General features: G+C 53.7%; 1 protein-coding gene across 4 annotated transcripts in view; it reads right to left on the minus strand.

Annotated features, from left to right (window-relative positions):
• Positions 1–11,819, minus strand: part of CHST15 (carbohydrate sulfotransferase 15) — an 83,833-nt gene extending 72,014 nt beyond the window's left edge. Inside the window, exon 1 of one of the 4 annotated variants that reach the window (XM_068548718.1) lies at positions 11,713–11,819. The gene's annotated coding sequence lies outside the window, so the exon portion shown is untranslated. Of the gene's footprint in view, positions 1–10,610; positions 10,665–10,991; positions 11,052–11,459; positions 11,542–11,712 lie in introns of those variants that run through there. The other 3 variants (XM_068548719.1, XM_068548722.1, XM_068548721.1) reach the window with 3 other exon arrangements.
• Between the last annotated feature and the right edge of the window lie 672 nt (positions 11,820–12,491).

A 12,491-nucleotide genomic window follows, 5' to 3' on the forward strand; every position in this document is an offset into this window, starting at 1 on the left:
TTGGTTCCTAATTTAATTACTCTCCGGATAAGCGCTGGCCTCCCGTGGCTGCAGGGGACGGACTCAGAAGGCACTGGCGCCACGAGCCACGAGCTGCACTTCTCGTTTGGCAGCTGGTGGAGGGTGAGTTGCTCTGGGGCCTTTGCAGATCAAAGGGGATTAGAACGGTGGGCTTGGGCCAGGCGGGCACCGTCCGTCCACCCGACCAGCCTGTGTTTACTGTCGCCAGCCAATCAAGAGGGTGACCTGCGGTTTTACTAAGCGCTCAGGGAAAACGTTCAGGGTAACTGGACTGACTCTGAAAACCCCGATTCAGTCCTGACTCTGTGTGGCCTCTCTGGGCTTCGGTTTCCCCATCTACAAAATGGGGCTGCACTATGTTCCCCTGAAGCCCTTTCCAAGCCCTAGAATTCAGACAATTCAGGTGGGGATCAGAACCTCATCTGAGAATCAAGCCTTCTCTAGGGCCAGGGAAAAAGCACATAAAAAAGTAAATGAATCTTATTATTAAAAGCAAGTAAAAATATCTCATAAATTTTAATTCTAGAAATGGAAACGTGTCCACACAAAAACTCATAAATGAACGTTTATAGCAGCACTATTCATAAGGGCCAACAGGTGGAGAACACCCAAATGTCTATCAACAGAGGAATGGATAAATAAAATGTGGTCTATTCATACAATGGAATATTATTTGGCCATAAAAAGGAATGAAGTACTGATATAAGCTACCATATGGGTGAACCATAAAACATTATGTTAAGTGAAAGAAACCAGACCCACACAAAAAACATATTACATGATTTCATTCATCTGAAGTCCAGAATAGAGAAATCAATAGAGATAGGAAATAGATTCCTGGTTGCTTAAGGCTGGAGGGTGGGGGGTGAATGGAGAGATAGAGGGCTGATAGCTAATAGGTACATGGTTTCTTTTTGATACAATGAAGTGTTGTAAAATTACATGTGGTGCTGGTTGCACATGTCTGTGAACATACTAAAAACTACAGAATTGTGTACTTTAAATGGGTGAATTTTATGTTATGTGAATTACATCTCGTCAAAGCTGTTTTATAAAAAGGACAGGTTGAATGGGCAAAAAAGTCTGTTGCATGACTTGGGAGATTGGGATTGACATATATACACTAATACGTATAAAATAGACAACTAATAAGAATCTGCTGTATAAAAAAATAAAAGAAATAAAATTCAAATTAAAAAAATCGGATGAGAACTTCGTAAAATAAATATATATACACATAAATACACACACACACACACACACACACACACACACACATCTCCCTAAACAATCCTGTACCTTCATAACTGATCCAAAGGTACATAAACCCACACACACACAGAAAAAAAGAAACTGCTGACTTAAAAGTGGGCAGGCCTGCATTTTTCTATTGATTTGTTTCAGCTTTAACAGCCAAAAGCAAATTTATTTTCTACCATCTAAATGGCAACTGAGGTTTCATCTGCTTTCCAATACATCATTTTTATTCTCTGAGCCAAACTGTGAACAATGCAAAAGATCCGTGGATTTTCAGCTGTCGACCCATGGGCAAAAGATTTTTTTTTTTTCCTGGAAGCTATTTGCAATAAAGAGGCCACATTTGTTAAGCTCACTCTTCCCTTTTGTACATCTTTCCATACCTAATTTCTCACAGAAACTGCTACAGAGCAGGTATAAATAGCTTTTCAAAGTTAGGGCAACACAGATATCAGGCTGATCCCACTTTCATTAATCGGAGCCTTCTTTCATCCTCTCATTTAGTGCTGCTGATAACTTTCTTAGCCAAGTTCAACATGTCCTAAAAGCAGCTATTTCCTCTGACTTTCAAAATAGTGCGCTTGGATTACTGGCCTGAAGTGGGGTTGGATGGGGCCTTCCTGGAACTATTATCTTTATAGAGAGTCGTGACAGAATAAGGGAAGGTCCCATCACTGAAGGTCAGGCTACAGATGACCAGAGAAAAGGCAATCGTGAGCTTCCCACGGTTCAAGAACACCCAGGTACACAGGAAGATGGTCCTCCCTAAGGACTCACCATTTCTAAGCCCACACGGTGTTTCTTTCAGACAAGAAATACTGATGGGTCAAAGAGGCAAACAGGGGAAGTTTAGTGCTTAATGCTGGATGGTACACAGGCAGCGTGGGCCTACAACTCAGCTCTCCACGCCCCTCCCCTCAGACCACCACCCTGCTTTACTTCCTCCCCTGGGTGGGGCTCAGCATCCTGGGACCCCAAGCAGAAAGATGCTTGAAACTCCTATAGCCAGGACACCATGCCCTTTGCAAGACAGGGAAGGAGTCCTGCTACCTCAAAACTGAGATCCAGTCCTAAGGCAACAGTGCCCAGTGGGAGAGGAGGTGTTGGTCCCACCAGAGAGAAGGGCCCTGGGCTGGCTGGGATGCCAGACAAAGGAGGTCCTGGTAGCAGCCAAACAGAGGCCAGAGCTGGGGGGCCCCGGCCCTGCCAAGACCCCCCTGGGTCCCCACTCATTTGTTCTTCACCCTGTGATGATAGGGAGGTTTCCAGGCGGGGGACGAGCCTGGATTCAGCGCTGGCTTATGGACTATGTTGGCCCTCTCCAACAGACCAGACATCCCCCACTCTGTATTTGTTGAGAATCTGGAGAGAGGCTTTCCATCGAGGGCTGCCAACAGAGAGTTTGGAGAATAAACCCACCCAACACACACACACACGCACGCACGCACACACACACACACACACACACAGTGCCAGGAGCAGAGGCCCTGGCCCAGCCCGACTGCAGCCCCCAATCTCTCACTCCAAAGAAGAGGGCAGAGACCAAGTAAGTGGTGATATCCTGCCTCCAGCAAATGTCTGACAAATCTGCACTTTTCTTCATGGAAAATTAAAAAGCTAAACTGCCCCAAGAATCTGATGGAGGAGGACATCCTCCAGGGGCCCTCAGACTTCATCCTTGAACCAGAAACGAGATGGCGGAAAGAACACCAATCCCCGCATTCGTCTCACATCTTCCTACAGCAGCAGCAATTCTGAAATCAGGTGTCTGGTTACATGACCCAGAGATGAGCCAGCTGCGGCCAACTCCCACCTGGATGTCTAGGAAACTGAGGACAGAGAAGCCGGCCGGTCCCACGGGACCTGGGCCAAAACTTCGCCCTGCCCGGGGCGGTTGCAACTTAACAGACAGCGTGATCATAAGTGTCTGTCGGGAAACCCAACTACTTGACCCAATTCCCCGGGGCAACTCTGCTTTCTTGTAATCCTGGAGATCCCTTACGTGCACAAAGCAAATACGGTTCTCTGTGTGTACATTTGGAAGACTTTATATAAACAGGTTCATGAATCAGAGGCAGTAATCCTCTGTAGACCAATAGTCTGATTTTTGGTTTGGAAATTATGGTCCCTATAAATACGTGCCAGGACATACTTTATATTTTTTTTTTTATACTTTATATTTTTAATGCAAATATTTACATTCCAAACAAAGGAGCATGGAACTTAAAGACAAGCTATTTATACTGGCCATAAGAAACACTAACGGCCGCCACATTTCTTTCCTGAGTAAATGGCTCCTGCTTCTATTCCTGAAATACCAACCAAAATTCCATAACGTTTATCCCCAAGACTCTCAAGACACAAAAGAACTGTGGTCACTACCTTTTAATAGCCCACAAATCTAGTGTCAGGAAATCCAAGGTTATTACATTAGGCTCTTGACTCCTTCAGAAATTTAGTGACAAGCATTAACTCTCCTACACCATGCTGCCAAATTGGGGATACTTTTCTGTCTTCTGGCTGCACACCCACAGGCCCACAAGAAATCCATCACAGCCCTTTCTCCAGGACTAGCTGGCTTTTGATGCATTAATTCAACAAATGACAGTCTCTCATGACTGAGTGGGCCCCCAGACAGCCTCCTCACCCTTGAGAGGCTTGCTGGGCCTGGGTGAGTGGACCACACCCAGGAAAACTAGAAAGAACGTGGTATAAAGTAGGTTGAGTTCAATAGCGTAGAATTGCAGACGCTCAGAGGAGGATGGTAACACCTGGATGGGAGGATATGGAGAGATGGTAAGAATTACTGGCAAAGCTTCCCGAAGGTGGTGATGGGAGGGGGGGCAGGGGGCTGATGAAGGTTCAGGCCATGCAAAGAGGGGGCTGGATCCACAGTTCCCCTCTGGGGTGAACCAGGAGGGAGAACCAAGAGGAGGCAGAAAAGGCTCTCCCACTCAGGCTGCCAGGCTGTCAGTCAGCCCGTGGCTCCGCCGGGCGCACACACACCCCCCTTGTAAATTACATGTGTGTTACAAAGGCTAATCATTATCTCAATCTGGCTAATCACTGCCATGCTCTGCAGATAACAAGGCCCGGTTAACAGGCTCACTTCCTAATCTCAATGTCCCCCCCAATATCCTTATCAACTGCATATCTAATGCTGCCCTTATCAACTTATGCCTAATAGGTGCCACGTGCCAGGCCCAAACCCCTGCCCCCCGCCCCCGTGGGTCAGGCCCTGGGCTAAGTACTTATTATTTGCTGTGTGTGGAGGTGGGGTGGGGGATGGGGGGGGGTATCTTCTTGCGCACTCCTGATGATTCCTTCCTCGTGGAGAGAGCGCCACCTGTGTACCACCACTTGTGTCTACACCTGGTGGTGTCCATCCACCCCCATCCCAGGAGTGTGCAAGGAGGACCTAGACAGACATAGGAAGCCTGGCTTTGCCTCTTCCCACACAGAGTAGGCACTGCCCCCTGCTGGCTGCCCTGTGGAGGAAGGGGGCCGCCCCAGGGAGAGGCTGCCGCTTTCCCACTCGACCTGTGACTCAGGGGAGGTCAGCCGGCCTAACTGCCCACTTCTCACTTGAGGATTGCGATGCCCACGTGCCCACCGGTTCAATCACATTCTACCTTGTCTACTTCAGTCGGGAACAAACATTGCATTTTTACCTCCACCCATCTTTCTCCTCCCCTCTCTCTCAGTAGGTTCAGAACTTGGCCAGGAAAGAAGGGTTCAGTTTGGGGAGCTCCCTTGAACCCTAACTTGTACTACTGGTACTCAAACTACACTACAAGGACAAGGTAGAGATTATTAACCCCACTTTACAGATGAGGAAACCAAGGCACAAGGAGATTAAACCACTTGCCCAGGGTCATGATCAAACACAGGTCAACGTGGTGCCCAGGCTCACCCCACCACCTCCAAGGGTCTATACAGGATTCAACACCCAGGCTAAAAGAACATCCGCATGATGGGCACCAAACATTTGGTTGATTGGAAAATGAAGGTGCTGGCCGAACTTACTTCATCCAGCCCGAGTCAGTTAACTAACGGGTGTCACAAAGGGCAGACAGAGCTGCCCAGACCCCTTTCAACAAGGGGTGAGAAAATAACACACCTTCACAGACCTCTCAGACTCTGAAATGCACCTTCTAACATCACAGCAAATGTGCCACAGGCCCCGGCCCTTGGGGCAGCACCCTACAAGGGCACAGCAGAGGGGGACAGAACTTCCCCCAAGATCCAGGGCTGCCCCGAGAGGGATAGAATTGCCAACTCTCAGGCCCTTTCCCCCTCAGAGGCCACTCCACTATGTTTTCGACCACAGGGAGCAAAAAGGGCCAGCAAACACATACCCCATTTCAAGAGAAGACGTGAAACCACCAGGTTCCCTCATATCACTGGAAAAAACAATTGTGCCTACCCTGTAATCCAATTATTTGCCCATGTTGGGGTATTTTGCAGGCACCTGAGTAACTAGGCTGCCTGTTTCAATATTTTTATCACAAACACAATTCTGGAAAGTGTCCAGGTTTCCATTATAATGATACTCTCTGCTTTTGAGGATCTGCCAGCCTCACTTTCTTCAGAGACCTGAAAGGCCTGGACCACGACAAACTCTAGAAATGTAGCATAGGTGTCAGGGAGAGCCTGCCCCAGCAAAAAGCCCCCCCCCCCACACCTGCTCAGGACTCTTTGAAGCTTGCAGTGGTGCTCAAGATGTGACATTCAAAAGCCAGCCACCCCAGCACATTTCCGGGTCTGCCCTGGGCTTAAGCGCATCTCATAGGAGCGCAGCCAAACGGACCTACAGCCTGTCCACAGCGTTCCGCTGGAAGCATCCCAGAGGGCAACTGTGGATCCAGCCCCCTCTTTGCACAGATGAAGAAATAGCCCAGAGAGGTGAAGCAACCAGCCTGACTAGAATCCAATGTGTCCTGGGGCTCCTGGCCTTACGGGGTGTCAGAGAAGCCCTCTGAGGTAGAATATGCTAGAATTCCACCCCCCACACACACCAAGAAATATACACATCTACATAAAAAACTGTACGTGCAACTTCAGAGAGATCAGAGACGTCCCCCGTCCCTGGTTATGAGCTCTAGAGCTAAAGAACACCACAAAAGCCGATGTTTCTTAAGCACTTACTGTATGCCAGGCACCACTGCAAGTGTCTGGCAGGTATTGTCATGTATAGGCCCCCAGCCCTCAGGCCAGGGGTGAAGTCGCCCCAGACCACTCCAATGTCAGAGTCGCTAACCCAGGCTCCTGCCGCGCTCTGGGCAGCACTGTGTAACTCTGACTTGCACAAGTTCTGCCTCGCCCACTACTCTGAGTGCTGCCTCTCAGCTCCCACGCACCTGGCCCTGGGCCTGCACCTGGAAGAAGGCGTAAATGCTGCATGTAGCTGCTGCTGATGAAAGAGGCTGCTCGCGTTTCCTGTACATCCTTTTCGAAATCAGCAGAGACTGAGAACCTGCTTTCTTCTGCCACCTCCCCGCCCCTTACCACTTGCTGATTCACGCCCGCCTTCCCCTTCTAGAGCCAGGATTGTTTTTCTCCACCTCCAGCCCCATTTCCCTCCTTCCTCCACTGCCATTCTGTGCTCCTAGCTCCTGCACATCCGGATGGCTGAAAGCTTCTTCCCTGTGATCTCCAACAGCCTCCCTGCCCTCTGATTGAGACAAAGGGGGACACCTGTCTGACCTGGCTGGCACAGGGCCAGCTGGGAATCAGTAGGGGCCCAGCAAATGACAGCTGTTATGACCAAATGTCTTCCTCCCCAACCCCCGTACTTAAAAAATATATATATTCTGTATTGGCCCAAATCCACACAAAACCTTTACTTTTCTTCCTAGATATGGAGACTGGATACTCAGTAGATAACTGCCACCTCTATGCTTCATTTCATGCCGTGAAGACACGGGTCTACACATAAATCATCTCGTCCCAGTGCTTCATTTTAAAGGATGAGCGCCTCAGGAAGGAAATCAGACCCCAGCACTTGAGAACAATAACGAAAGACCCTGTGCAAGTCAAAACAGTCTCCCAGTACGTCGTTAGCTAAGTGAGAAGACAGGCTCTGGATTCACAGCAAAGCAACGCAGTCACGGCGGAACTCAGTCAACATCACCTGAGCATCCTGACTTCCAGGTGGATGTACCGTTCTCACCAGTGGCTGAAAGCGTCGCTTCTAAGTCACGTGCTGCTAAAGAGATGCCCAGTGACAGAGGGCTCACACAGTGACACTCCCAGGCCAGCTACGTTTCAAAATAGTTTGTTTTTAGAATTTAAGGAAATCCTCTCTCATACAAATGCCTCCCAAATGACACCTGGCAATCCAGGGCCTGCTGAGACCTGGGGACCAGGACAGGGTCTGGATACAGGGACAGGAAGCAAGAGCTCCCCACCACAGCGAATGTCCATTCATCTAGGACTTTCCAAGAGGCTCCAGCCCAGCAGGGTGGGATGAAAGAGCCGGCCCAGGGGCTGGAGAATCAGAGACCTGGGCTGACTCTCCACTTCTGGGCTGTGTGACTTCAGACCCACTGCCCCGAGCCTCAATTTCCACATCAGTAAGAGGAGAACCCTCCTCCACAACCCACCTCTCACTTTCCTTGCCTTACTGTCCTGCCCACCTCTGAACGCAGCTCGCTGTTCTTCTGTCCATCAGGTACAGGCATTTTTGCCTGCTCCTTTCCTACGAGGGCTGGGACTCTGTCTTATCATGGTATACTATTTGATAATGAAATTATATGAAAAGTTTTAGGCAGCGTGTCTCTTTCCACATGACAAGAATTCATCGCTTTGCAGGGCAGAAATAGAGACACAGATGTAGAGAACAAATGTATGCACACCAAGGGGGGAAGGGGGGTGGTGGTGGTGTGATAAACTGGGAGATTGCGATTGACATATATACACTAATATGTATAAAATAGATAACTAATAAGAACCTGCTGTATAAATAAATAAATAAATAAAATTCAAAAAGAATTCATCAAATAGCTATTGAATGGATGCATGACACACAGCACATGAAGGAGCCGGGCACATGGCCACAGGCACATTGGGCACCCCTCAATTCTCAGTCCCTCGGCCTCGGGGAGATGCGATCCCCATGCCCTGTCAGGTGTCACATGTCTCTGACAGTGGGACGCCCTCCCCAGTACACAGACACAGGGCCAGATGTCAAGCTTCAGACCTCCTGGCAGAGCACTCACCCCACCCCCTACCTGTAGAACTGGAGCCCACACTTAAATGTCCAGGCTCGAGAATTCTCTTGAAAAGTAACAAGACCTGTCAAGTCGATTTTTTTTTCCCCCAACTGGCTGGAGCTGAGTCAAAGCTGCCCTCTTTAGGTAGGGCATGTGCTCACCTGCCCAGGGCAGCCCCGAAGTGTCTCCCCTCTCCCCATCCCCTGGAGCTAGCCCGGATGCGGATGCTAGCCATGCCATCGGCAGATGCTAGGCGGATGCTAGCCGGCCACCTCCAGCCAGGCCCTAGGTGGCCTCGGACAGCCACAATCTAATCACAACCCAGCCCTAACCTAAAGCTTCTGCTAGTGCAGGTTCCAAGAGCCTGGGGCTCCCGTGGCCCAGCTGGTTGACTTGGAGTTTCTTTTCTGCTCTTTCTCCAGACACCAAATCAGCAGAGTCCACTTCCCAACCTCTCCCAAACTTTCCTGTAAACATAGCCCCTTCCAGATGCAGGGATTAATCTTCTCTCCTTCAGGCCAGCGGAAAATCAAATTCCTCACCTCTTCTGGCCAGGCGCAGCAGCAACAGAGGAGAAGAAAGGTGCAGACACAGAGCCCTCACGGCATCCACAGTGACAGTGCTGGGATGCCTGGCCATCTAACCATCAAAGAAAAGCAAGGCTCACGTGGGATCCACTATGGACAAACCTGCCTCTCCACCTCCCACACACAATATCCTGGATGAATTAACCCTGCTCACTGCAGTCATGCAATACCCAGAGAGAAAAAACACAGAAACATTATTGAATTTCCTTCAGAGGGCCCTAGAAATGGTTCTCCCAGGGAGCTGGACCTGGGAGGGAAGAAGAGCCCTGCAGCTCCACTTCTGGCTCAACCACGCACCTATGCACTGAGAGAGAGAGACCACGGCAAGCTGCTTCACCTTGCTGGCTCAGTTTCCCCATGCAGCAGGAGGCAAGGAAAACATTTTCCTGCCAATCTTTCAGGAGTATTAGAGAGAAAAACGTATTTGATTAAAAACTACCTAATAAAAAGGCATTTTTATTCCCATGCTATTTTAAACAAAATCGTATATGATTTGCACCTCAAGACAGCCTGATTCAACATACAGTTGGTAAAATTAATAAGTGCCACGTTCTGGAAGGGAGAGTTCCTGATTTTGCACCATTTGGGAGGGGGGCGGGAGTAGGAAAGCTGGGCATGGAAAATGGTGTGCGAGGTTCTAGAGGAACTTGGGGCAAATCTCCAGTCCTCAGTTTCCACCTGGGCGCCTCAGCGGGTGCACGTGCTCCTGGGCTGCTTTCTGCTCCAACACCGGCTGGCTGCCCTCCTAGGAACCGCAGCTGATAAAGAGGAGCTGGGGCCCTGCGAACCCCTCGGCTCAGCCTCACAGAACAGCGCGCCACATCCCTTCCCGGGGCGTCCTGCGGCTTCCTGGACATACAACTTCATTCCCCAAAACTCCGTGCCATCAACTCACCCAACGTGAATGCAGCGAAGGGCCTCGGGGAACCGGAAAACGGGGGCCGGAGGAGCGAATCTCAGCCCCAGCCTTTGCCGCCTCCTTCTCGAACCTCCCTGCTCGAGGCGCGGACGTCCAGCTGCCTACAGCCGGCACCCGAGCCCCAGCCTTCAGTCCACACCCGCCGCGCCAGCCCCGCGGGCCAACCCCGGGCGCAGGGCGGACGGGCAACCTGGGCACCAGGACCGCGACGGGGCGGTCAAGCAGCCGCGCCCTGGACCCCGGCGGCTCCAAACCCTAAACACACGCGCACACACAAGCGCGCGCGCCGGCCAATCCGTTCGCCCGGAGGAGTCGGAAGGCGCTTCCACAGCTCTTCATTCATTCCCCCAAAGGCGAGGTTCCCTTCTCCCGGGCGCCTCCATCCCAAGACCCTAGGGGGCTCCAAGGGGGCCAACTGCGCCACGAGCCGCCCGCCATCCGCCCACGGCCGCCGAGTCCTCTCCACCAGCACACACAACCCAAAAGACTCGCGCTCCATCACGATCGGCAGCGTCGCCCCCGCGCAGGGGCCGTTGCCACCCCGGCTCCCCACAGCTTCGTCACCCCGCAGCCCCACCGCCCGGCCGCCCCGCCGCGCCACTCGGCTCAGACCTGCAGCGCTCGGCTCGCCGCGCCCAGGCCGGCCGGGGACGCCGCCACCGCCACCGCAGCCGGGAAGCGCCGGCTACTCCGGAGTCACGCCGCCTCCTGAGCTGCGGCGGGGCGCTGGGAGGGGGCAGAGGGCAGGGGGCGGGGAGGAAGGAAGAGGGAGCGGGGGGCAAAAGTTCAAGCCGCCCCGGGCCTCGCCGCGCCCCCGTCTCCTCCCAGGCCCGCCCCCGCGGTCCCCCTCCCGGAACCCGGTCCCACAGGCTTCGGCGCCTGGGACACCCCACCCCCCAGGCCTCCCCTCCCTGTGCGGCCGCGGGACTGGAGCCGGGGCGAGGAGGCAGTTCTGAACCGGAGTCCGGGAGAGAGTGGCAGATGCACACCTACCTGCCCCGGGCCGCGCCTGGAAACTTCCCAGAAGTGCGCCGGGAAGCGGAGCGCATGGCTGGAGAATCCCCACCCCCCACCCCCACCCCCATCCCCACCCAAAGCGCGCTCTTAAGGAGAAAGCACGGATCTGTCGGTCCGTCGGTCCTCCGCCTGCAGCGCGCCGCCCCGATTCCGACTCCTGGGGTCGTTCTCCTGGACAGCCGGCCCGTGCGTGCCCTGTGGCGTGCGCCCCCCGCCGGCCTCCGGCAGTCCGCAGCGCCACCACCCTGCCGCCGAGTGCCCCGTCCCCGAGCTCCGACCGCATTTTCCCGAGCCGGGGAGGGGGGCGTGCGACCCTTCCCGCGGGGTCCCCAGCGCGCGGGGCGCCCAGAGCGCGGCCAGAACCGGCGGCGGGGGGACGCCCTCCGCTGGGGGCCGCGGTTGCCTCGGGGAGACTGGGCCGAGGGTCGCGGGGCCCAAACCTGCCTCGGCTCCGCGCGCTCGCAAGTTCATTGTCTGCCTGGGCCGTCGTCGCCGCCGCCGCCGCTGCCGCCGCGCCGGGAGCGCCGCGGGGAGTGAGGCTGCGCGCAGCCTCCGCCAGCCCGGACTCCCTACGCCCAGCCCGGGCCGCCCCCGGCGCTGCCCGGCCAGAACGCGGAGGGGCGCCGGAGCCCGGAGCCAGACACCCACCCGCCGCTCGTCGCCGCCCCCGCCGCCGCGCCTGGCACCCAACTTGTACCTGAGAAGCCCGAGTCCAGCCCGGGAGCCTCTTCGGCTCGGGCTCCGCGGGAGCGCGCCCAGCCCCGCGCCTCGAGCCCCTCAACCAGGGCGCGTCAACCTGACTCCCCGAGCGCAGGGAGGAAAAGTTTGGGAGTGACGTGCGGATGGCGAATGAAACATCCGAAAAGAACCCTCCCCCCGCCCCGTGTCGCGCTGACACACATCAGCTCGAGTCTGGAATGTGAGAAAAAGGCGTGTGCGCGGAGCGGTGGGTTTGGTTCCCGCCCCCTCCCCTTCCGAGTAAACACAGCTTGTGCGATGCGGTGATTCCAAATAGAAAGAAAACCGAAACCCCTAAAGTCTGCCAATGACACCCCTGCGAGAGACATTTTTAACGAACTTGGCGGTCTAGAGCCAGCCCATACGTTGATATTCAAGGCCACGGCGCTGGTGGGTTCCGCGCCCTCTGTTGTTATTTTTGCATCCCGAGAAGGCTCTCCCGGGCTCTTCGGCCCAGCCTGTTTGCTTCCACGGTGAGGGAAGGCTCAGCGGGACCCCGAGCCCGGCCGGCCGCAGTGGCCCAGGGGGGCGGCAGCTCCAGGAAACCACCTGGGCTGCCCGAGGTCAAGGAAGCAGCACCAGTGGTCGACTCCCGGGCTCTTGACTGAAGATACCGTCAGTTAAAGAAAAGACACTTTGAATTCTGGAAGACTCGACTCAAGCCCAGCCTCTCAGGAAACAGGTCCAAGGGACAGAAAAAAAAAAAATCCTTGTTCTCAGTCACATAGCCTTTTGCCT

This window comes from Eschrichtius robustus, chromosome 7, assembly GCF_028021215.1.
Source record: "Eschrichtius robustus isolate mEscRob2 chromosome 7, mEscRob2.pri, whole genome shotgun sequence".
Taxonomy (NCBI): Eukaryota; Metazoa; Chordata; class Mammalia; order Artiodactyla; family Eschrichtiidae; genus Eschrichtius; species Eschrichtius robustus.